Source organism: Pipra filicauda, unplaced genomic scaffold (genome assembly GCF_003945595.2).
Source record: "Pipra filicauda isolate LSUMZ 115617 unplaced genomic scaffold, ASM394559v2 scaffold59_size3379749_pilon, whole genome shotgun sequence".
Lineage (NCBI taxonomy): Eukaryota > Metazoa > Chordata > Aves > Passeriformes > Pipridae > Pipra > Pipra filicauda.
In genome coordinates this window covers 3,115,026-3,141,567 of record NW_024104753.1, presented here as the reverse complement: position 1 = coordinate 3,141,567, position 26,542 = coordinate 3,115,026, and the positions used below count along the sequence as shown (strand labels likewise).

The 26,542-nt window shown below is 36.9% G+C and overlaps 1 long non-coding RNA gene across 2 annotated transcripts in view; it reads right to left on the bottom strand.

The window, feature by feature from the left end:
- The window catches only part of LOC113984487, a 120,204-nt gene extending 94,017 nt beyond the window's left edge, over nt 1-26,187 (bottom strand). For both annotated transcript variants that reach the window (XR_005566001.1, XR_005566000.1), the window contains exons 1-3: nt 26,154-26,187; nt 4,377-4,466; nt 3,212-3,317 (exon numbers count right to left, since the gene is read on the bottom strand). This is a non-coding gene — a long non-coding RNA (uncharacterized LOC113984487). The remainder of the gene's footprint in view (nt 1-3,211; nt 3,318-4,376; nt 4,467-26,153) is intronic.
- Nucleotides 26,188-26,542: the final 355 nt, after the last annotated feature.

Sequence of the window (26,542 nt, the reverse complement as noted above, 5' to 3'; positions counted from 1 at the left end):
CATGGAGGTCCAAGAGGTAGCAGAGACCCACCTGCAGCCCATGGAGGATCTCACACCACAGCAGGTGGATGTGACCCCTTAGAAATCCCACACTGGAGCAGGGTTCTGGCAGCACCTGTGGCCCCATGGAGAGAAGAGCCCAAGCAGGAGCAGGTTTGCTGTCAGGACTTGTGACCCAGTGGGGAACCCCCACTAGAGCAGCCTGTTCCTGAAGGACTGCACTCCATGGAAGGGGCCCACACTGGAGCAGTTTGGGAAGAACTGCAGCCGGTGGGAAGGACTCACATCGGAGAAGTTCATGGAGAACTGTCTCCTGTGGGAGAGATCCCACACTGGAGCAGGGGAAGAGTGTGAGGAGTTCTCCCCATGAGGAGGAAGGAGCAGCAGAGACAATGTGTGATGAACTGACCAGAGCCCCCCTTCTCCAGCCCTCTGCACCACTGGGGGGGGAGGAGGTAGAGAAAATCAGAACTTAAACCTAGGAAGAAAGGAGAGGTGGAGGGAAGGTGTTTTAATATTTGGTTTCATTTCTCAGTATTCTACTCTAATTTCAATGTTAATAAATGAAACTAATTTCCTCAAGTTGAGTCTGTTTTGCCTGTGTTGCTAACTGCTGAGGGATCTCCCCCTGCCCTTATCTTGACCCATAAGCCTTTCATATTTTCTATCCCCTGTCCAGCCGAGGAAGGGAGAGAAAGAGCAGCTTTGGTGGGCACCTGATGTGCAGCCAGGGCCAACCCACCACAAAATCTCAAAAAAAAAAAAAAAAAAAAAAGGTAAGAGCCAGAATAATAAGTAGCATTAGCCATTAGAAGAGACAAACATTTACTTATGCTTGCACTCTCCAAAAAAAATGAGTAAGACAAACATTGCAGTCCCTTAAAGGAGAGAAAAGTTTATTATACGAAAGCATTTTATGCTGCTGAGAATGCTGCTATGCAAATGGAAGCAGCTAATGTGAGAAAGCATAAAGCAAAGATAATACCTAAGAAAATGACTAACACAATTTTATTTTTAAATAAATATATCAGTACCTTTATATCAGTGGCTGGTGCACCACTATTTCCTTAAATGCATAGTCACCTCTGGCTTTAGAGTGTTGTTTTGAGTTTTGTTCTTTAATATTCTTCAAGTATTCGCTCTTTAATGACACCAAGGATTGCTCAGCTATTGGAAAGGATTTGTCTTTTGGTTTTATGAAATACAATAAACCAAAATGTACTGGCCATCAGTCCTCAGTCCAGAGACCCTGAAAACATACAGCAATCAATTTAAAACATATTATGTGTCTTCAGTGGCTTTTCTTTAAAGAACAAACACCTTACAATGAAGTATTTTCTAAAACTGAGCCTTCATATATATGATGACTGACACCGAGCCACAGCAGTTTACAAAACTCAAGTTCCAAAACAACTGCCAAGACTATTTAGCCATCTTTCATAGAACTCACACGATGAAAGAGGCGAAAAGAAAACAATTAAAGTATACAATGTCATACTTTTTTAAAATTATTATCTTTAGGAGATTTAGACTCCAGAAGAAAAAAAAACTATAAAATACTCAGGTTCTTTTTTTGGATGGAAATATAGAAAGAACAGTTATTTAGTGTTATTAAGTTCTACTAATACTTTCATTATAATTGTAAAAAGTCAAACATATGTAATTTGTCAAATACCGAGAGAACTATCATTATGCTGATGCTTTTCATTTGCATTGTTAAAAAGCAATTGTTGTTGCCTTAGTAAGACCAGGAAAATTGTATCTGGCAAAACATTTCCACTCCCTCAACAGAGCAATGGATCATTTCCACCAATGCAAAACAAAGTTAGATATTCCATTAGCATAGGCAAAGCAGCCACGCATCATCGCTTTGGATCCATGGACAGAGGGAAACCTTCACTGTGTGAAATTCAATGAGGAGCATAATCTAATACGTGACTTTATCAACTGCCTAATTCAGTTTTCTGAAGAACTTCCCGATAGCGTGAACAAGGACAGAAAAGGAAAGTACCTCAAGTGCTGAATTGTAAAAAAGATAATAAGAAAGAAAATGCCGCAATTTAACGGAGAACAGATATTGTCTCCACGAAATTAGTAAAGCTGAGACACAGCAGCACCAAGCTAAACCAAAACTGTAGAAGCTGGAAATTATGTTCCATCCATGTCTTAAGTTATCTTCATTTATTCGTTTTCCCCAGCAGCTAACCCATTTTCATGGAGCAATAATTTCTTAACTCAATATCTTCTTAACCTAATAATTTCCTACGTCAAGATTTTAAAATTTTAGGTTTGAAAGCAAAATGTATAATTAAAAAACAGAGAGACAAAAACAACTAATAGACAGAATTCGTATTTGTGTCTGTTTTGACTAACTGACTCTCCTCACTGACTGCATTTTCAGATGTAATATTTTACCTGGAAAACAAAAACCGAATAAGCAAGATTTTTTTCCTCAGTAAGTGCTTATGGTGGCATCTTCAGTTTAACCATCAGAGACTAGAAAAGTAAGACTGGTGTTCAGTATTAATCAAAATTTTGTTTGCAAAGTTTCCTTTTTTCCCCCTGATGCCAGTGACATGACGTCAGCTGTACAGTGCCTCACCCACAGTGTCCAAAAACAGCTCCTGAAGCCCAAGTAGCAAATACTACATTGTTCCATCTAAACAAAAGGCCAGTAAGGCAAACCCAGCAATAACATAATTCACAGATACTGTAAACCCAGCAGTGAAATTTTGTAATGAAGTTAAATTGTTTTTCTGTCACAGAGATATGGAACACTGATTTTTTTTTCCCCCCGATCCTAAGGAAATGTGGATTATAACTTCACACTGTTTATCTCCTTCAATAGCTTTGGAACACATTCCTCAATTTTAACAAAATTTGACAGAGGGACACGGCCTCAGAGATATTATGTTCCCACAAGTTCTGTGACACTAAACAGATGGGAAGGGAGAGATCTTTATGTAATCACATTACATATTCCACTGAGAGAAAAGCTGCAGAACATATTTATGCTTTCTTAAAATTCTGAGTATTTCCAGGAAAGAGAACTTATGTTCTAACCAGAGAGAAAACTCGAGACAAAGCGTGCAAGCAGACATAAAACACACATACACGGGCAAACAGCTTCCTAATTCTGATGTTTATGAAGTTAACTTGTTATGAAAGAGAGGCAGTAATAGAGACATCATGTTTTTTTGCTGTCTCCTACCTGGCTTTGGAGATTTCCAGTTCCTACCAAGACTGACAACTTCAGTGGTAGCAATAACACTGGCAGGTTACAATTCATGATTCATTGGTGCTACTCAGCAACATCACTGTGGTAAACAGAGATCAGAACAAGAGTCTTTTTCATTTCAGATTAGGTTTTTTTATAACTGCTGACTACATACTGATATATTTTTAAGTGTTTTTCTTTCACACTATTGGACTTGAGCAGCAAATGACTATTTCCAGTGTTTACAGTACACTGTAAGAAAGTGTCAACTTGGCATACTTTTAGCCTCCTTTTCCTGAGGTTACTGACTAATAGTCTAGTCACAATTTCTGTCAAGCTATTCTAATATATGCTATTTTTAAATAAACATGTGGGAGTCAATATGCCAGTGGAAAGCCCGAGGACTGATGTATTTCAGATATATGTTATTCCACTGTGGAGAACTATCTCGTGACTATGTAGGGGGTTCATGGCTGGTATTAGCTGCCTACTGCAATTTTTATTGAAGAAAAATAAATCATTAAACATTTCACTCCTTAATCAACATCAGACTATGGAAGCTTGGATTATGTGTATGCCAAGGCCAGTATACAGCTGAGTCTCCTCAGGGTTACACAATCAGAGTTGGATAGAACAAACATTCCTAATCAACTTATTCTTTTCACTTCCAAGTAAACTGCATCTGTTCCAATTTCTCTGAGTTGCCCCAAGTGTACAAAGACACAAAATTCCCTTTTCCTCCTTAGCTGATCTTTGCCCTTATCTTTCTTGTCAACTGTAATTTCAAAACAGACTAACTAAAAATAAGCAAACACTTCTAAAATTAAAAATCTGCTTTTAAAAGAGAACTGAAAGCTGCATTTACAATCAGTACTGATATTCTCAAATTCAAACACACTTAAATTATAGGAAATAGTTTTCATGCATAGCCAGACAGTATTAAGATAAGTTACTATATGGATTTTTCTTTAACTCCTCCAGTGAAATTTGAAGTTAACACAACAATTTTAAAGGGAATGTCACTCAGTTTGTACATAAAGTGCAAAACACTGTTAATAATTTGATGATTATTAGTACTTTATATGCTTTGCAAGCTTTATCAAACCATCAAGCATTTTCTATACAAGCTTGTTTCTAAATGGGAATCTTTATCATTTACCTCAATATAACTTCTTGCAACAGGGGCACTTTTCTCCAGTTTAGCTGAGACTCTTCAAAGCTAAACCATTACCAGTGTTCTCGGCAGTGCCTGCACGAAGAATAACAGTACAGGGTTACAGGACTCCAAATTCATACCACAGCTGTAGCTGTATGATTTTCTTTGAAGGCAGAGTTAGAAGGGAGCAACACCTAGGATGATAAGTGATTTTGTCTAAACAGAAAAATGTGAATTTGTCCAAACAGACAAAAAAAAATATCAAATGTTTTGGGGGAAATCAAGCACAGAAGTCTGTGTAAAATTTGATTCTACTAAGTTAGATTAAGAAATTTCCATATTGCTAATGACCCTCATGGTGTACACAGGGAGGTTATTCTCATAACCTTCTGAGCATCTCCCTGTCTCTCAACATTAGGCCCATCTTCAAATTTCAATTGTTCCTCATGCTCCCAAAACTTTGGAAAAAGCACCAATATTCTTCAAATCCAATTTCATTTTCTCTTAGATGTTGTGTTGAAGTGTTTGGGTTTTTTTATCCTTGAATCATCTGTTAGGAAAAAACTTCAACTGTGTTTTCTTTCTTGTCTTTCCAGTCAAGTGGTAATTGTAAATTACTGATTCCAGAATAAAAGTAGTGGAAAAAAAAGTCTCGTGGTCTAACGGTGTACAGCTAAGTTTGAGAGCTGCAATTACAAGAGCTGGAAAACAGTAAACAAAAAGAATATTTTGAATATTGAAAAAATCTGCATTTCTTAATGAATACTCTCAGGCAGCTACTATGAATATGCCTATGCTACAATACAAGATGAGTTACCAAGGGATGATAAGACATGCAGGCTAATTTTAAGCAGATTAGCCTTGCAACTCTGAGTGTGAAGAATGTCTTATACCATCTCATACTGAGCAGCTCTTGTCCCTTCTACTTATTGTTTGTAATATCTATGGTGTTTAAAAAGCTGTAGGACAGCAGTTCAACACAATTCAATTCTAATTTTGAAAAGCAGAATTCTGAAGGCTTAATATGTGGGAAGTATACACAGTGAATGAAACAACCAGACTTCTTTCAGTTTGACAGCTAATCTTCTCTCAATCCTGCCCAAATATCTTGTTTCCACCGAGATTTAGGTCTTTCCCTTTTAACATTCAGGCTCTTGCATGTCATTCCACCTGCTCTCATCTCAAGGTTTTGCATACCAAAGATTCAGCAAGTCTCAGTCTTCAACTTCTCTCCTAACTAAAGGCAAGTGTTTGAAAGATAGTTTCACAAATGTTCTCAGTCGGGTAGTCTCTGCTCAGGATTAACGGTGTTTCAAAAGCAAGTGCAGCACTTCTGCCAGCAGAAGACAAATTTGCTCTATTTTTGAGCTTCAGATAAATCTTACACACAGCTGAAGGCATTCAAGTCATCAAATGAGAGAACATACAGCACTTGCATAATATCTATCAGCATATGGCTAACAGAGCCTGCTTAGGTCACAAGGGTGGATCTTCACAAAGTGAATGAGCACAGTCTGTTCAGGTTTTTAGGCTCCTTGAAAAAGAAGATCTGTTTCAATTTCAGGACCAGTTATTTTCCTGTGTGAAGTCCTGGCAGTGTACCATCTTCTTAGAAGCTGTAATTTGGAACAGTGGGGTTCTTTTCCACTAATAAGAAGATCTCAAAGGCTTTGTAAAGATTATATATGCACTTAAAAATCCAGAGGATTGTGGCAATTCTCTGAGCTACCTCAGTTTGAAGGATTTGTTCTTAACTTTTTCACAAAACCAATTGGTAGCCATGTTGTAATTTTTTTTTTAATCAGGTATCTCTTACTGCTGGCTACGTTTTTCTGAGCTTATTTCTTTTTCCTGTTCTGTTGCAGGAAATAAATTTATAGCTGCTTTATCTATAAACTGATTTCTCTATAAACACACTTACTGTTTTTCACTAAACAGTAAGTGTGCAAAACATGCTTATTGGCTTTGCTAGACAGTGTGTTTATTCCTAGATATTTTGAAAACGTATATTTGCACAGTTCTGTGTTCTCCCTTAAAACCAGAATTTAGTCTCCAGCTGTCTAAGCAAAACAAACCATAAAAGAATCGCTGGACCAGAGAGATCTTGAAGCCTGTAGAGAAACACATTAAGAAACAGGACACAATATAAATAATCCATGTGTAGGCAAGCCAGACAAACAATTAAGGCAGATCTGGCATTTGAAAGTGTGCCAACTATCCAATTCAAAAATTTAAAGAATATGATTATTATAATATAAAGCCTGCTTTGCATGGATTTGGAATAACATCTTGCATTTTGTCTAATTGATTGGAAATATGTGACTGCAGGAAAGTACTGTCCTCAAGTACATACCCTCAAAATTACAATTCTGAGTATGTCCCATGCAAATGATCTATGCTCCCAAGTTCTTTCAGCAGCTGTGAAACTCTCATTCAAAATATTTTGATAATTATTGATTTCCCAGCTTTCCTAGTTGCCTCTGGGAACAGTCTACATTTTTGAGGAAGAACATAGTCTACCCAGCTGTAAATGAAAGAAACAAGCATTTAATGAAACATGGAGGAGAGCAAGACAACAGGTACACACCTTAAATACTTTATAATGAAAAATTGTGGCTCTTCCTTGAAGCTGAAGATCTGCTGCCTGGATTTCTGTCATAATCTAAGGCATTTCAAATTGGTGGATTCACGTTTGAGAATACACATACATTTTTGTAGTACAAATCTTTATATTTGAATCACTGTTCCTGTTATGAAGCACAATGCAAGTTAAAACCTTGTATTGTTTCTGTGGGGCACCTCCCAGTGACAGAAATACTTTCCACACCACGTTCTATATGGACACAGAGAGTTCCTAGAGGTTGGACTTCATCTGTGATTAGCATCCCGTTTTGGGTAGATGGTTCTGCTTCTTGGAAAAGCAGCATTTCTTAGAGGGGTGTGGATACCTGTTTAGGATAATGGACTAAATAAAAAAATTCTATGTGGCTTTTTCTTATTTAAGGCACACATGTCCCCACAAATGCTTCAAGTAGTTCCAGTTTACTGTAGAAACTTTCCTTCTTGCAGGTAGGGATACTCTCCCTCCAAAATCCTCTTTTTATATGTGTACTCTACATGGTAATGTCCTACTAAGATTTTCAAGCAAGTTGAAATAATACAGAAGGAAAAAAAACTGCACTGTCATACCAAGATAAGCACACCTAAAAGCTTTTAGAACTAAACTGTCAGTACTTGATCTGATCCTGTAAGGTATGGGTACATGGGGTAACTCATATACTCTCCACTACACACAGTATTAAAAGCATTTTACTTCACCATTCCTGTAGTTTAATTTTAAAGCATCAAATTAAAGCTTAATAAACCTCTAATTAGGTTGCTTCATCATAAATTATTCAAGAGACATTTCACATATTCCACAGTAAACTGAATTCCTTCAGTTCTTTGGCATACAAATATCTCATTTCAAATATTTACAGAGGAACATGCCAGAAACCTAGTTCAAAGGAGTTTTGACAAATCAGAAAAGTTTTACTAACATATAATCTCAAACATATGGTTTCTTTAGCTCAGGCAATTTCTAAGCCTAGGCTGAAATTTATGGCTAATGAAGAATGAACAGAAAAAGCTACAAGTTTAATATGAAAATGAAACATTCTATGAAAAGATTATGTTTCATTTCCATTAAGGAAGAAATTTGTCTTTAGCTCCAGTGGAAGCAGGATTGACTTCCAGATGGTGCCAGATTTCACTGATGCAGAGCTTGATATCAGAGACACAGTGAGAAAGATACAGTGTTTTACAGAACATAGGATTTAAAACGTGCTTTCTATTTGCTATTCATTTTAAACAATCATCTTGGTTCCAAACCTAAGTAAGATCCCTCAAAACTCAAGAGCTAAAAGAAATAAACAAAGCAATCTGCGGTTTTAGAAAAAAAGTTCGATAATATTTAAACTTACAGTTATTCTTTTCATTACTTTTTTGGGGTTTTTTTAGTCAGAAAGCCAGGCCTCCTCAGTGTCAGCTGTTTTAGTAACACATTATTCAAATGCAAAGGCTTCTCTTCACTCTGCCTTGCTGCTTCATTCCCAACAGTTCTTTCAACTCATCACTTAGTGTCAGAACACATAGCAACATGTGTAAAAACATCTTCTGGAAAGAAATCCTCGTATTTTCTTGTAGCATCAATCATTTCATGCATCTTGCAGTCAGACTTGAAGGTGATAACTCCACTGGTTTAAAAATGTGTTTTTATTAAATGTTCCAAATGATGGCTCCCCTACAAGCTTTACAGCTTATTATGAAGTAAAACTTTTTTCTGGTCCAAATTCAGCAAAGATCCAAACCCACGCTAAGGAATCTTCCCCAAATTGTAGTGTTTTGCTTTATTCCATAAAAGCAAGGAACCTGCTGGTGTTATAGCAGCAAAAGAGCTACTTTATAATAACTAGTAATAAATAGCACCTTATTCCTTCATCCCATCACCAGCTGCACTCAGGGACATCTGCTTCCGGAGCAAGCTTGTTATTCTCACATTATTTATTTCCTAACAGCAGGAGTCCTGTTTGATAATTTCTGTGAAGACTGAATGAAATATATGCCCAGCAACTGATATCTGCTGCTCCCAAAAGCCAACAGGGTAAGGCAGCTACATCTGTGAGCTGTTTGTTTGAGTCACACGAACCCCTCCCCCTTAGTCCTGGACCTACACTAAAGATGACGAAGGTGTTTGCTAAAAAGAAATTAAAAAGACCACACACACAATGTATATTAAGAGGCCCAAATCACTTATTGGTTGCATTTTAGCAACACTGCCAGCCATGTGCAGGTGAAAAATGCATTATTGAAGTGTAAGTGGGTTTCTGAATAAACAATATTCATGCCAGGTTCCTGCTATGCATATTATATGGCTATATTTAGATCATCTCTATTTTAGCATAACTTTCATTTTATAAAATGTCTTGACTATTAAAGCTGGCAGCTAGTTTTATAACTATAAAATTTTTTAAAACTGTCTGACCTTTCTGGATGGCACTACAAACTTGTAATTTCTGCTAAATATAGCAGTGAGCAGTTCAGATTGTCAACCTAAGTTCCATTTCTTCAATTTTTAATGTCAGTTCATAGGTAATTTTATGAAATTCAGGTATTCAAAGACTCCCATCAGAAAATAGCATTCAACTAAATCAGCTTCAACAAGACAATACCATTGTTCACTTTTAGGATTCTTTTGTATAAGATATATTTTCAAGAAAGCAGTTAGAATAAATGAGGTTGGCAAAGACCTCAAACATCATCGAGTCCAACCATTAACCCAGCACTGCCAAGACCACCACGAAACCATGTCCCCAGACTCCACATCTACACTTCTTTTAAATACATCCAGAGATGGTGACTCTACCACTACTCTGGGCAGCCTTTTTCAGTGCTTGACAACCCTTTTGGTGAAGAAATTTTTCCTCATATCCATAAACCTCCTTCTGAACTGTCTCCTGGATGCTCAGGTGTAAAAGTAAAATAGGAAATCATTTATTAACTCTCATCATACTTGGTCCAGATGCAGAAGAGACACTTTAAAATGTTGGTAAACAAGTTCTAGTTTCAGTAAGAAAACTTGGTTAAAAATCTCTTAGTTTTAGGTGAAGATAGAAAATACCTCAGAGATGAAAACCACATGTTACTGAAATTGCCTGAGCTGTCAGAGAAACACCAATAATACAAGTTAGAGAATCCACTTAACATCCTCTGCAGAGCTGACACAGTACACTGCTTAATGAGGGAGGCTGACGGGATGAGAGGGAACACTATCAGCTCTGACAGATTTTTCCTGTTATTAAAAGGAAGTCTTTTACCAGAGAGGAGTAAGCATACCCCATTCCCAAAGAGAGTGCAGTATCCAGGCAAAGCAATTTTGGCAGATACCTACCAAAGCAGAGGGGTACAAAATGCAATTTACAGGCAGCAACTCTAGTAGCTAAGGGGGCTCTTGAACCAGAAATGCTGGGGACAGAATAGGAAGTCACAATTACATTGAGTTTATCTTGCCTTTTCTCTCAGACAACTTCAGAGGAACTCGAGTCAAAGGAATTCATACAGCAGGGCCCCAAACCAAGAAATCAAGGGAACTGTTCCTAAAGGATTACAGTTCAGCTTAGCTACACAGATGAGAAATTCAGACCAGTGTTCACACAGGACTTGGGATCAGGGTCTCTGACAAACATAGTGCTAAGACTGAAAGGTGTTCCTGATGTAAATGGTTCTGTGGTTAACAAGCAATTTGAATATACAGCATATATTTAAAATATGTGACACAGTCATCTTTATTCACATAGTTATCCTTTTCCAGAGGGTTTGGGCAGTTTTCAGAAGGGGAAACAAGCATAGACCCACTACTTGGCTGGATGCTAAAAACACATATTCTGTGTCTTATTTGTAGTCCCTATGAAACCAAGACATACAACTGAAAAAATCACCAGTTTCTCTACAGCTGAGAAACTTTTCCTCTCTGAATGCAAGATGGCTTTTCTTTCATAAAGCTTTTTGGCACAAAACAGAATTCTTGGGCTGTGCCTACTTACAGAACATTTATACTTTCACAAGTCCCATGGTCACAACATGAGTCTATCTGAATAACAGTAAAATTCAGATACAGAAGAAATAACAAAGGTTTGCAACAGAGTTGTCTACTTAATAATCTAAGCCTAGGTTGTTATCATGTTGATATACAGGATCAATGGTAACAGATGAAGGCCCAAGTTTAAACACTCAAAAGCCAACTGATTAAGATCACAGAGGACTATATATACAAAAAAAAAAAAAAAAAAAGCCTTAAAAATCAGATTTTATGACAGTAACATGAACTCTGGCTATACATTGCCTTCTGTACCCTCTCCTCACTATTGGTTTTTCAGGTGTATCAGGAGATCAGAGCACTTTAACCAGAGTAACTTGCAACAGGCATTAAAGAATTCTCCAAAGAGCCAAACTGAAATTGTAATCTCAGGATGACAGAGAGGAAAAGTGATCAGAGATTCATTCCAGTTAAGTATGTGGCCTAGATTTGTCTAACAGTATTTCTTTGCCTGTCCTACTTGTTTTAATATGCTTAGAAAAGTTCAGATAAGGCATATATTTAAATGGGTACTCTTTTTCTGCAGCTTTTAATCTGTACATTCAAGATCTTTATGGAAATCTTAATATCTTGACTTTAATAGCTTCTTGGCTTGATATTTCCCATTGGACTGACCATTCCTGAGAAAAAGAATGTTTTTCTTCCTGACCTTGCTTTATCTGTAAAGCTGAAGCTGTGTGAAAAATAATCTGCAAGAACAAAGCATCTGTTAAATTGCACAGCATAGCTCTGTAGGGACCAGAGAAAACACCTTTCTAAGAGGCATTTGCTATTGATAAGCTTTATTTCTTTTTTTCTTCAACCTTTCTCTTACTGCTTTTATATCTTTGCCACTTGCTCTTCCCCTCTCACTTGACTGACAGGATTACACTACAAATTCTGCACTACTCAACTCATTGCTTCTTCAGTTCCTCATTCTCAGGTTCAATCCCTGAATTCCTGACCTTAAGACCACCACCTCACAGCCCCATCCCCCTGCCCCTCAGTGATATTATTTATTTCCAGTGGTCTCCTTACAGGTCATTGACAGCTCTACCTCCCAGTAGAGACTCAGCAACACCAGAGAAGACTTCAAGATCATACACCCATGACATAGTTTTGTTCATCCCAAACAAGTGGGATCCACAACTCCCATCATCTCTGGGTACGATCAGTGAAGAGAAAACCAGTGAAATACACATCCACAATTAAGCTAAAATGTTTCTGTTTATATTGTCACATAAATCCCCCAGTCAGCAGGAAAAAACAAGATTGCACTACGTGTGGAAAAGAAGGGCATGTTAGTCCTCAGTGGTAGGGCATAACAGAAAAACTTTCAGCATACAGACAAGAAGCTTCTGAAAATTAAAGCTCTGATTACAGCTACCAGTTCCTCTTTTTTCAGCTTCCTGGTAAGCAAATAGGTTTTGGCTTGGATCACATACATAATTGAACTGTGCTTTCTCCTTCCTGAAATACAACATCAAGCTCTCCCTGTTTACAATAAACATAGAGATCACAGCTATAAGAAAATTAAAATTAGATACTGAACCTTTATAAGGTACAACTTGGCAGAAAAAAACTATTTTTGAGTCATCTGCATAAATAAAATACAGCAACTAGCTAAATTTAGTTTTAGCATCAGATGAATTACACCAATACTAAATTTAAACATATTCATTGTCTCTGTATTACTTTACCATGCCAATGGTAGAAACTGCAGAGTATATGAGGTATGTTAGAGCATACCTCATTAAAACAAAATAGCTTCCAGCTACTGAAACATTTGCATTATTCCCAAAATTGCATTCTATCATAACGACATTTGAAGTGAATTCAGAAAGAATTGCTATTGTTTGAATGGATTGCTTTCTCTTACAAAGGAGAGATTGTCATAAGCATAATTAATCTCAAAGTACATCAGACAATATTTCCCATACTTACTGGTAGTGTTAATGAGATTTGCTCTAGATGAAACAGGTAAAATTGGGAATAGTAGGTTCAAAAAGCAATGTATTTGTGTGTTCCAGGAGATTTCAACAGACTGAACAACAACAATTTCCAAAATATAATTATGCAAATACTTTATTCTCCTCAATTACTTTAACTTTATATTAAGCATGCTCTCAAGAGCAAGAACTCTGATGTGAAATGTAATTTTTGTCTTGATATCAAGATTATTATCTTTGAATCTTCATTTAATGATATGAGACAGAATTATTTGACACTTGTTTGCCATTTTTAAATCTATTTGCTTTTGTTTGAGAAAAAAAAGCGAGCTGTCTCTACATCTTAGCAACAAAACCACAATATTGTTGCAGTTTCATGTCACTGTGAAGTAATATTGGCTACAAAGATTAACTATTTCTCTGGAAGCAAAGAAATTACGACTGAAGAGTTTCAGATATATGGTAACAAAGGTAGTGAAAGTAAGAGAACACAGTGGATCTTTTTCTGTTCAAGGGTTACTGACTCAGCTGCTACATTTCAGTGGAGCTCCTGCTGAATTCCAGTCATAGAAAATGTGTCTGAAACAGAAGGTCTTGAGAAAGTCATTTATTATTTCAGCCTCATTTCAAAGCAAATATGTGTCATATCCAAGTCCTTCCTAACTGGTATTTATTTAACCTGACTTTAAAACCTCTGAGAATTAGGATTCAAAAATCTGCTTTGCTGTTCTACCATCAGAAAGTTGTTAATATTTACATGGATCTATTTTGCTGTAATTTAAGCTTAATAATTCTTGTTCTGTCAGCCACATGGAGAACAAATTATGTTGTCCTTCTGCTAAATAATTCCCGGTCATTAAGGCCTATGATATCTTGTCTGGATTTCTAACCTTTTTTGGCTCGCTCTAGTTTTCTTCAGATGGTCCCTTTTTTCTTTTTAAAATACAGTAAGACAGACATAACTGTGGCATTACGAATGCTGTGCAAAGCAGACATTATTTTACACATCATCTAGGCTACAGTCATTTTCAAATACAACCCAGCATGGCTCCTATTCTACTTGCAATAATTTAAAACTGCAGAGTCACATTCAATTTACCACTGTAACACCAGAATCCTTTCCTGAAGAACTGCTACTTATCAGTTTATTTCCCCAGTCTTCTCTGTGCTGTAGAACTGCCATTCCCAGCACCTTGCACGTGCTACTCTCAAAATTAGTACTAATTCTAAAACCGTTACTTCAATTTTCAAAAATTATTTTTACATCCAAATGCTATTCCGCAGCACATCCGTACACCCTCTCAAAGCCCATACCGAGAAAATACTTTCACAACAAGCTCTCCATTCCACTGCAAGCAAAAGAAACCAGAGGAAGTAGTGTAAATTTGGACTTTCAGATGAAAAGGCCTAGGAACAGGTCTAGGGTCAGGAATCTGATCTCAGTTCTTCCTCCCTCCCAACTCCATCACATACTCAGCAAGCAATGACGAGCAACATTCATCCTATGGATGCTTGATGTCATCTGGGAAAACAAGGATAAACAATTCATGTTTATTTTTAAATATCTATCTGATATAGATGCAAAACTATAACACTAAATATAAGAAAATATTTATAAATTATATGCCATGCAATTATTATGTTTATATAAAAAAAGCACAAAATTACCGTAATGCCATCTGGATTAAGCAGGGTAAGAAACATTAAAGTTATGATGGAAATAGACTATGATTTTAAAATAATTCAAAAAAATCAGGTTACAGCCTCTGATTGAGGATTTGAATCAGAAAACCACATTGCTGTCAGATATTTTCACTCCTTATTTCGAGAGTGGTTTGAGACTGTTCTGAATTCAGGAAAACACTGCATTAGAGGTTTAAATCCATCTCTGTATAGCTGACTATACAATATCAGCGTGACCACTGGACTAAAGTGTTTCCTGAATGAGCATGATTTACAGGGGTTTCCTTAGCAGAGATCCACACAAATAAAAGGGAAAGGGAATCAAGATACAATGACTTCCCTGCTGTCATAAGAACCACAGAATCACAGAACGATTATCTGCCAAATGCTGAACATATGAAGACAACTCAGTTCCTAGTTTTCCTTCACAGTATGACACAACCTAATGATCCTTCAGTGCTCTTTCTTTATGTTGTTGTTTTTCCAATAAATAGCATGAACTTGTTTCTTCTCACCCCCTAAGTAATCATTTGGGACAATTTATTTGGAATGACAAGTTGGTGTTATTTCTTTAGTTCCTCTATAGGAGATGTACTGGAACATCTTTATCTCACTGACTCATATGGATATGGTCTGTCATGTCCAAAAAAGTATAAAATTGAAGAACCAGGGCACAGGCACTTTCCAATTGTCTGAAGCATTTATTCTCTCAGGGAAGTTGTGGAAACTCACACATTAAGGATGACAGCAATGGCAAGATTTGTGGATACGTGGAAACTTTACACAGGGAAAGTTTTAAAGTTCAGGCATTTGCAGTGAGGCGGCTGAAACTGAAGTATTTTTAAATATTAAAATGGTCAAAAGTACGAAGGCAATCTCAGGTTAAAGCAAAGGATCACTAGTCTTATATAAACCAATTTTCAACCTGCTCATCTGTTGGGGGTTCACACTGGCTGTCAGACACCCACTCAGCACTCCCTCAGTGTCCCTCCTCAACTGGACAGGAGAAAAAAAATAAGATGAGAAACCTTGTGGGTGAAGCTTAGCAGTTACTTAGCAGTTACTGTCATGGGTAGAACTGACTTGGAGGAAATTTAATGTACTGGCAATTGCACAAAGACAAAATTATCATGAGACACCCCCCCTCACTGCTATGCCCAGCTGAATTTGCTATGACAGCCACTATGAGATGTTCTGACTTAAGTCAAAATATGTCCCCTGTTCTGACACAAAGAACAGAAAGAACAATCTCTCCTCCTGGTCCTAGAGATCAGCCATTGCCTAAATGCTGTTCTGTTCTGTCAGCACAGATTTAATTGTAAGGGTGCTGGGCTGTTCTTACATACAATGCACTCATTTCTGCCCCTGATTCTACACAAGGACTCAGGCCCCTAAAATCACTGCTACACAATAAAAAGGTCTACATATAAATCAACCGTGGAGTAATCCGAAAATCACTTTTAGTGGTTGTAAGCTTAACAGCAAAAAGGGAACCTCAGAGCACTTGTGCTCTTTTCCTGCAAGTAAACAGGAAGATGGAAGGAATTAAATGTTGTGTTAAAGACAGTGTAAGACCTGCATATATTCATGCTCTGCAGAGAATACTTCCCCAAAGAATTCAACAGTGGAGGAAGATCCTAAGTCATGTTGCTACAGAGGACAGCCCGTTTCACCCTGGACAGAACAAGGGATGTGTCAGTGCATTTTGTGTTAGGTTCACAACCACAGCACAGAGGCAGGAAACAGACCTGTGAGATATATGACATCTTCTGTTTAAACATCACTTGTTTTCCATAACTTATAAAAACGTGGGGCAGAACTAAGAACTATGAATTACTGCAGAAGACACTGCACTTGGCAAATGAAACCTGTCAATGATCAGTGACTGGGCCAAGATTTGTTGCTGGGATTGAATCATCAGTTCAGCTACATTTGAGAACCTGCATTTCAGACAGCAGTGTTCCTCTTCTGGAGTACTGAACTATAAAACAAACTTTATTGAAATGGAACATGGTACAAAATGAAAAGAAAAATGAATTTTTACAGTAACTAACTAGGAAGTGTTCTTCACATAGGCAGAGATGAAAAAGAGAATGGTATTTAAGAGTTGTGGTTAAACATAAATCTTTCCCACAAAATTATCCATTAATTTTATTATTGCATTTTATTGTATTATCTACAGTTAAAATATTTTGTTTAGATAAAGCAAAACAAGATGCTGAGCATATCTAAACTGACAAAGATGTCAGCAACTACCAGAATTCTCTCTTACTAAGTTTTCCCTTGCACAGTTTAAACTATTAACATTATTACATCACTAACAGGCTTCAACTCAGAGTAAGAATTTAAAATGCTGGGATTAGCCAAACACTGATATCTTCAGTCTTCTGTAGTATTAACTAAGAGAAGACCAAAGTAATTTTATTATTTGTATTCTTAAAAATTAAAACTTTGTGACTCTAAAATGGATTTTACAAATTGGTCTACCAAGAACAAGAAAACATGTAGAAGTCTTTAAAAATCAACATTTAGAAGAGCAATCCTTCATTTTTGATGGAAAAAAGTAAATAAGTCTATCCTGTGACTATATTTTACTCATCTTTTTCCAACTAAACAAAATTATTTCATCTTTAGATAAGATTATATATAGGAGGAGTGGAACAAGATTTGCTTTCTGTTTCTTCCCTTTTTCCCCCATTAAAAAAAAGGACAAGCAAACAGAAATTATAATATTGATCTAGTAGGAATCTTGCTGTCTTTTCATTTCTGGATCTAACACAAAATATTTTATCTCATCTAGTATTACATAGTCTATGAAAAAGTAGAACAATTCAAATCTTTAACTGAATCTAGTCCACTGAGACTAGAAAAAATTAATTTAGCATATTGCAGGAGAGGTGGTGATGCCCACAGGATATATGCTTACACTGAGATGATGCAAAGTTCTACTAAGTAGTGCTACAGAGCTGAGCTTTTCCCTAGGTGTATTTCAGATGGATTTTGGTTTAGGGCAAGGGGTAAGTAGCCAATAAACAATAATCAGAAAATGTAGGAGAAACTGTATCGAGTTTTTGTACCACTAGAAAGACAAAGGAGAGATAGGTGGCTACTCAGGTGAGGAATACTGATAATATAAATTTTTAATGATTATACATCCAGTAAAATATATAAGAAGAGCTGTATTCAAAAAGGCTCTCTTTAATGCATGACTTAGGTCTGTGTTTTAGTCAGAGAGGAGAGATATTCTACAGACATGATCTCCAAGCATCAAAGTTAGTCTCTGGAGAAACCTTTCCTCTGACTGGAAAAGCTATTCACACAAGTACCTTTAAACTGCTCATATGCACTCTGTGGAGGTCAATAAAGCTATCAGGATCCCAGGGGAGGCAAGAATCTGGAATGCTTTATTGAACTCACAGGTTCATATTTAAAGGGTTTAGGGTCTACATATTCAACAGGGGGCTTGCATATTCATTGAAGGGCAGAACTATTACAATTAGGGACTTTACAGGGATGAGGTAAAGGGGAAATCCTAAATTACAAACTTTTGGGTCTTAGCACTTACATCATAGGGAAAACCCCATTTTATTTTAGGGGATTTTAGAGGGGGGAACAGGTATTCAGGTCTGCAGAATGCAGGGATTCAAAGAACACAAAGGGAGAGATAAGGTACAATAGGTCTTCTGCACAGGTTTGATTAAATCAGGGTATGGTTTCTCCAGGCTTGGGCAGGACATTCCAAACCAGTGACATCAGTGGATCCTTGTCTGGACTCTAGATGGGGGTTTTTCCCCAGTCTCTGTTAGCCCAAGGCTTTTGTTTAAACCTAGCAGTTTTCTTTTTCTCATATCCAAATTTTGGAATCCAACATCACTCAAAATAAGACAAAAGTTGCAAATGTCTCAGAGTTACCATTCTTGAAAAAGAAGCAAATTTAGCAGTTTGTCCATCCTTATTAGGAAGGATATATAGTAAGTATGTAGTAAGCTACTCCTAAGGTAAAGAAGAAATGTTATTCCAGTTACGTCAAACTTCTGGATGTGGTCTAAAGAAAAACCTCTGAAGGGCTGGACTGGCAAAAAATAGTATTTGTAGGAAAACACATAAGATATATCCAGAAATAAACAGCATATTGAAGTTGGTAGGGTGGACTGGATAAACCCAATAAGAAGAGGAAGACAGAAAAGGCAGGAGACAAAACACCTGGCTTGGATAACATCCAGACAGCCCCATCAGTACCTCATCTGCCTATACACACACACACCCTGCTTCTTATTTCTCATTCAGAAGACTGAGCCTGAAAAGAGAAACCTCATGCCTTTAAGCCACCCTCTAGATCTACTTTTATTAGTGGATTATTCCCGTTAATCAATTGACTTTGTTCTATCTTGGGAGACATCAGTTTGGAAAAGTTCCTCTCCTTGGAGGCTAAGCTGGAAAATCAATTTTTCCCAGTGGTCTAAGTAGGACAGTAGGAGCTGGAAGAGAAATTAGATTCAGGATAATCTTTCCTGCCTGCAGTGACTGCTGCAGCCTGGCTTTTACATGATTTGTGGTACAGAGCCTGACCAACAGGGATTTTATTCAGTTCAAGCTTGCTGAGTGCTGAAGCTGAGATCCACTACAGGAATCTGAAACTCTACGGAGCTTGCTCTCCACTCCTCATGATGTACATTGTTTCTGCCAATGTCTGAAGATGTAACTCAAAGCTCTAAAAGGGGGGAAAGGTGAGAATTGTATCTCTTAGTCACAGTAGATTCAGTTTCCTCTGCAGCCTTTTCCAAGGGAAATAATCAGCAAAATCCACATTCTGACTGTTAAGAGGTATTTTCAAAAATATGAGAGCACATCAGGAAATGAGACCTCACTCTGAAACGAGCAGGAACTCATGACCATATTTACTATAAGTAAATTTATCTCAGTATTACTCCCCTGGATAACTAAATTTTTTTTTTCTTTCTAAAAGTAGCAGCTTTTAATGAACATGGAGTGCTCACATGCACACACATACAAATGGAGGCAGGCAGCTTTATTTGGAGCCTTTTCAGACTAGTTTGTACGCATTCTGCCTGCTAACTTTGGCTATTTTCATTTTACTCACACAGCAGGGATGTGGTCATTAATATTAACAGCAAGCTGGGGTTCAGGTCCTATTCAGAAAAGAATGACGAGGGGACACTAAAATATTGTGTAAGCAAAAATCACAGCACAGAGCCCAGTCTATACAAAAAAAATACACTAAAAAAGTCCACACTTTCTCTCCTCTCGCTCTGCCCCCAATGAAACAGCAGGTTTTTTGTGCCATAACACAATATCGCTTCTACTGCTGTCCTTAAAATTGCTTTACCATCCACTACATATGTGCCATTTTCATTGAGCTGAAAACCTGAATAATTGCCTTCACTGTGCCTGTGGAGGGGAAGAAGAAAACCCCTTTCTTGCAGTTGTACACAACTAAACTTTAAAATGCCTTCTGACAGCGTTGCAACTAGAGCACCACCATTCATTGATTTCTGTTTGAGTGGGCTTGCTATTTCTTTGTGGGAAGTGCTAGATGTAATTAATTTGATTTACCTTGCACAGGCCACTTTTGAGCACTAGAACAGTGGGAAGTGTTTAAGTAACTGATCAGGCACTTTGTTTGCGTTCAGTGAAAGAAAAAAGCAGAGATTCCTTCCCACCATCAATTTTCCTGACAGTGCATCTTCTTTCTGTGTTATCTCTTTCAGCCTTTTATGAGGAAGCCTTCAGTGAAAGATGTGTTTCAGTTAAAGGTTTGCTGTCACTGCAAGACTATCTAAAAGAAAGGCATCACCTGGGACCAGTATAGAACCGAAAAATATTACTGGAGGCTTTTGAGTTAGGTTTTTGTGTGTGTGTGTGTGTGTTTGACTTAGGTTTTTGTGTGTGTATAGGTAAGAAATAAGGTTTTTTCCCTCTTGTTTATTCTGATGCATATGGAGGGCAACAGGGTTGGAAATATTTAAATTTTTTAATAGGTTACTTTTAAAAAAATGTAGATATGTCTGAAGGTGGTAGTCCGTTCACTCCTTCTTCCACAATACAAATTACTCAAGTACTCAGATTTGTGCCCCAAGTCATTTGTAGTGGAGTAGAAATCTAGAAGCTTTTTTAAAGGCTTCTGTTTCTCACTTCAGTAAACTACCAGCCAAAACTAAACAACAATTATTTAAAATTATGACTAAAAATCTTTTTGACTCATTGGTTTTCAGTGAGAAATTTTCACTGATAATTCCATTCCATTATTTCTTTGGACACCAAGGCTTCCAAAAAAGTCCAAGTAGGCAGCATCTGTACTATTAACATGAAGTACCTTATGTTCTAAACCTTCAATTTTCCAGTCCTTTTTGTGTACCAGGAAGGAACAAAAAGTACAGCTCTAAATTAATATATTAAAAAAAAAAAAGAGAGAGAGAGAAAAAGATATTTCTTCTTTGCTTTGTGGATCACTTTTTTAGGATACTATATTTAAGACCACAGTGAATTACACACAGGTCTTCCCCCATATTCGAAAGGGGACCACAAAACTCCTCAACAGACCCTTAGTTCTTTAAGATACATTCCAAGATTCTCCATCTAATACAATGTTCTGCAATCTCCCTTTCCTTCACTCACAACAGACAGCTTCAATTATAAAAGCTGCTGAGGTAAGGTCTCTGCTTCATGAGACTAATGATCATTTGAAATTATGTACTCAACTAATGGATATTGAATACAGAATAGCTATTTATTGTGTGATTTCATCATCTCTTATTCCTTGGAAGTTGTTTTCAAAATGCAGTAGTTTGTAATAGAAATATATTGATATGATCAAAATTTTAACTGTCTAAAACCCAACATGAAGTATTCACTTAAATGAAGGCTTTGTTTTACAGTATTACATTTGCAGAAATTACTTTGAAATGTGGATTTGCAATGCAGATTACATTCATATAAAAATCGTTTGGAAAAAAAATAAAACTGGGGTTTTTTTGGTAACTTATTGCCAAAATAACACTCTGCAGTAGGAGGATGGTACTTCAAAATAAATGAGTATAAACAATACTGAGGGGAAATGCCCTGTTTAATGTTCTAATTGCAAAAATGGCAGCTGTGATTCAGTGTAAAGATAATGCAAGAGGAAGTACTGGACATATAAGCCTACATGGACTGGAAGAATCACTTTAAGTAGTAATGTCGGATTACATTTCAAAACAGTGATTTCTACATTTCTCTTAAATCTGCAGAACAATAAATACTGTCTCATCCAGGATAACTGCTAGATGACAGTAAAGATTCAATTATTGAACTTCTGCTGTCACCTTAGGTCAAACCACTTGACCTCCCCGGCTGAGAACTTCAAAAGACACTAATAGAATTTGCAAATGAATTATTTTTGCTAATGTAACCATGTGAACTGAGTAGTTACTCCCATAAACACCTTTTAAAACCTCTGCCCTCAACTCGTTTATCTCCTGTAATTTTCTGTCTCTGACCACTTTATGTCAACCCTCCTGGAAATAAAAGGAGGAAGTGGGTACATCCAGGTCTTTTCCTGATAGAATTGTGAGAAAACTGCACAGGAGGAAGGCACAGCTGGTCAGCTAGAAATGTGCTAAGCCATGAATGCCAGCACACCTTTGTGAACTGACCATCTTTGACTCGGTTTTGTCACCTCCAGCAATTATCAATTATAGAATATGAAAAAAAAACCCTCTGAAACTGTGATATTAATTTTGAAAATATTTCTTTTAGTTTTTTTTCAGTTCTAATTTCCAAGCTATTTTCTGTAATGGCAAAGTCAGAAATTTTTCTTTAAAAAAACAAAATCAGATGAAAGTTCATTTCAAACCAACAGCTATTTTTTTCCCCAAAAAAATTACAGTAGGTAACACTAGTTACTGTAATGAAATTATCAAAACCAAAGGGACTTTTTGAGAACAAAGTTATTTCAGCCTCATACCATCTTTTATATACCCAGATCTGATACTCCTTTAGCAATCAGTCACCAGCAAATAAGCAGTTAGGAGAAATCAGTGACCATTTGAAAAATACCCAAACCCTCCCATTTGGTCTAAAAGGGACCTTGCAGGCCATTATGTGATGGTGTGTGCTCCTTTGTAGCTGGCCAAAAACTAAGTCACCCTCAGTACCTGATGGCATCTCTACTGCTACTACAAATGGCAACAATAGGTCTAGTGAACTTAACTTGCAATTCAAACTAATGAATTCATAAATTTTAAATTTCAGCTGTTAATAACTCCCTAAAAAGGGTAATTCTCTCTGACATAGAAAGAAAAACATTGTTTTGTTTTTTTTTTCCTAAGGTATCTTAGGAACTGGCAGAACTCTCAAATCACCTGTGAGAAACTCTAATTTCAATGTTTGTTTTCAGTGGGTTTGTGTTTGTTTTTTTTTTCTTTTTTAAACTTTGAACAAACAACTGTTGCCAAGTACAAACACTTGGTACAGGCTGTGCAAAACTTCTTTCTATTTACAGAACTCTGCTATATGGCAAGGTGCCTGGCGAGTGTGCACAAACAGAACCTGGCAAGTCTTTGCAATAGAAATGGTCCTCAAAAATGCTCCATGGGAAACTCTTGGGCCTTCTCCATCCTTCTGCCTCCATCTTTATTCCTAGAGATAGGGTACACTTCCTCACTGACCAGCTACAAGGGTGCTCAGACATTACTGCATTATACAGCTGTGTAGAATTTCCCCAAAACAGTTCTTCTTGTGATACTAAAAACACAAGTGGATTTCAAATGGGAAAATCCCGTTTAAAAAAATAAAAAGAAAAAAGAAAAACCTCCAGAGCCTTTAGCACTGTCTCTGCTGGGATCTGGAACGGTTAGGGGAGGAAGGCTGGGAGCATTCAGACATATGAAAAGTAAACTGGGTAAACATGCTTAAAGTAGAGCCTTTTCTCAGCACAACCTAGTTTAAAGTTATTAGGCCCTCAGCAATGAGTATATAACCCTTTGGAGTAAAGAATGGGTTACCAAAAAAAGTAATTTACGTAGGTGAAATAGAAAACATGAGGCCACAGAAAGATGACACAGGGAGGTGGCCACCATTTAAATAAGATCCCACCAAGGGGGTGGAACAAGAACAAAAGACTTCCAAAACATTCACTGTAGCAGCACAAGACAACACTGAAACATCTTCTAAAGGTGAAAGACAAACACCGATAGGGCTGCAAACAGCACCTGCATTCCTCAAATTTAAGAGAAGTTTTAAAATGGATCTATCCATGAATGAATTAAAAATCCAAAGTACTTCATCATCTGCAGTTCTTGGGTATTCCTTTTCCACGCACAGACAAAAATTCTTCGAAAGCAATGGGTGTGACAACAACACATGATGAAAGAAATCACAGAAATAGGGTGGGGAAAGGCTACTAAAATCTCAAGAGGAACAGGAGACTGGGTGTCCTAATTAAGAGCTAACTGTGATGATTAATCATGCTAGAACTATTGTACTCCTGCCTGGGTAAATATAATCTGGAGGCTTCCTTTCTTACCTTCTATAGCACTCAGTGGGATCACGAGAAAACGCATGGAAGCAGGAACACACCTGAAAGAGGTCCCAGAAACAGACTGGCTCTGGAGCAAAAGATCCCAGTTTTCTCAAGCAAAGAGAAAATGTTCTTGAGTCATCTCCAAACATAACTCATGGTGATCTTTCACTGACATCTCCACTGTAAGGAAGGAACTTCCCACACAGGTATACCACCCTCATATCAACCTATCTGCACCGCAGATGAGGCACAAACTGGCTAAAACTTGTTTATATGGAACAGTTCAGCGATGAAATCAGTCATTGCTTCAGTATGATTCCTCCCAGTATAAGAAGGGATCTCCCACAGGCTTTATTGGCTGCTTGAGTACTTAAAATAGTGGCATGGGAGAAAAAATGGAGGCTGACTAAATACTTTGGGCAATAAACTCGCTGGAACAAACCTCTTTTTGAGGTGTTTGTCATTGTACTTCTGACAGGCTTGTATAACCAAAAAAAGGATGGCTCACACATGCTCATCAAGCCAATTTATTACTACGGTGAATCTCACATCGTGTCTGGAAGAGATAAATGATGTATTTCCTTGGTTTGAACATGTTTGTACATAAATTTAATTTTGCATGACTATATAACCTGAAAAATTCAGATGAATACAGGTGATGCCCTAGAACTAGGATGCAATTTTTTATTGATGTTGTAGGGCAGGAAGGGAGATTTATACGTCTGTATTATGAGTAGGCATATCCCCAACTGCTAAGTCAGAGCCTTTAAATACATGTTCATTTCAATGTTTTCTGAAGTCTCTTTTTAATAGTTAGGATTTCTCAGTTGTTATTCTTCCTGGCTGTTTGAAATTCAAGTAAATCTAACAAACGGAGCAAATCTCTGAAGTCTTCCTGCCCTTTCTCTGGGAAAAGGGTTTTTCATTTTGTGTATCACTCACAAATCACTGCAGAGCTCACACAAAGTCAAAACATAGGCTTATCACAGTGAAGGTGAAGCAGATTTGTTTTTGATTAAAAGTTAGATATAGACCCACCTTCAGTGCCCTGGGTTAATAACAACAAAGTCACGCACTCAAAAATTGAGAGATTATTGATCACCTTCAACTTCTGTTTGGATCCAAAATAATTTAAAGGTATAAAGCAAATTGCTGTATAGGATCACACAGGGAAAACTAGTAAAGTGCATCATACAGGGAAACATTCCCTGATTTGAATTATTTAATTTCTGCACAAGGTGCTACATGCTCAGAAACCCTAATATCTTGGCTATCAAACACAGGTAGGAAAAAAAGTAAACAATTTAAGTAGTAATTTCTATGAATGCATTTAATTGCTGCCAATGGGAGTTCCCTGCGTACACCTGTATGAGCAGGGAGTCATCATTGCAGGCCCCAGCTTCAACATTACATGCTCTCCAAGATTAATATTACAAGAGAAGAAAAATTAATTTTTATGAGGAGTTTTATTAAATTTAAAGTGATCTTCTTGACGTTTCAGATGCATCTATTAAACTAGTCTATATTTCCCATAATATTAAAGTTGAGGAAATGTAAGATAAAAGTAATAAAAAAACCAAACTAGAACAAAATATCACAATTTTTTAGGAAGTATTTCCACTTACCTCAAAACCAGCACTTCAGTTATTCTAGTATATTGAACAACTATGTGTTTTGGTCTATGGCAAAGAGCCAGAAAATTATGGTCATATGATATTCCTGATCCACAGTGATAATGACAGAATGTTTTCCACCAAAATCTGAGGAATGACACAGTCACAATATACTGGATAGAATAAAGGCAAAAGAAATACAAAATAGCATCTGAGGAACTAGAGAAACAAAAAAGTCTTCCAAATTGTTCTCATTTGCATGTTTACATGGACACCTATGAAATCTCAATAAATTAGTTATTTCACAGAAACATACATATTAGAGTATTGTATCTTAGTTACCAATATGAGAATTTATGAGCAGGTTGTCTTACACATGTAAGGAATGGGGGTTTCACTCACCAATAAAGGCAAAACCCATAATTGAACTGCACTGCAGTATCCATCTTCTTAAATGGAGTCTCTAAAACCTGCATTTTTAAATAAAAAAATGAAACAGTTGGTTATTAAAAAACTGCTGCACCCTCACTGTAATAAAGGCATTTTTATTAGGAATGCATTATTCATAATGAATGACAGGGTTAGGCAAGTAAGTGACATTACACACACACAAAAAAACCCAAAAGCAACTGTTTCAATTTGCTTATAATCAGACTTTATTATGCAGAAAATTACTGAACTTAGAAAGGAAAAAGGTTTATGAAAACATAAACTAACAAGTTGAAAGTAATTATTGACCTGCAAGAAAAGGTTTTCTTAAATCTTAAGTTTTCTTTATTTTCTTAAGGTTC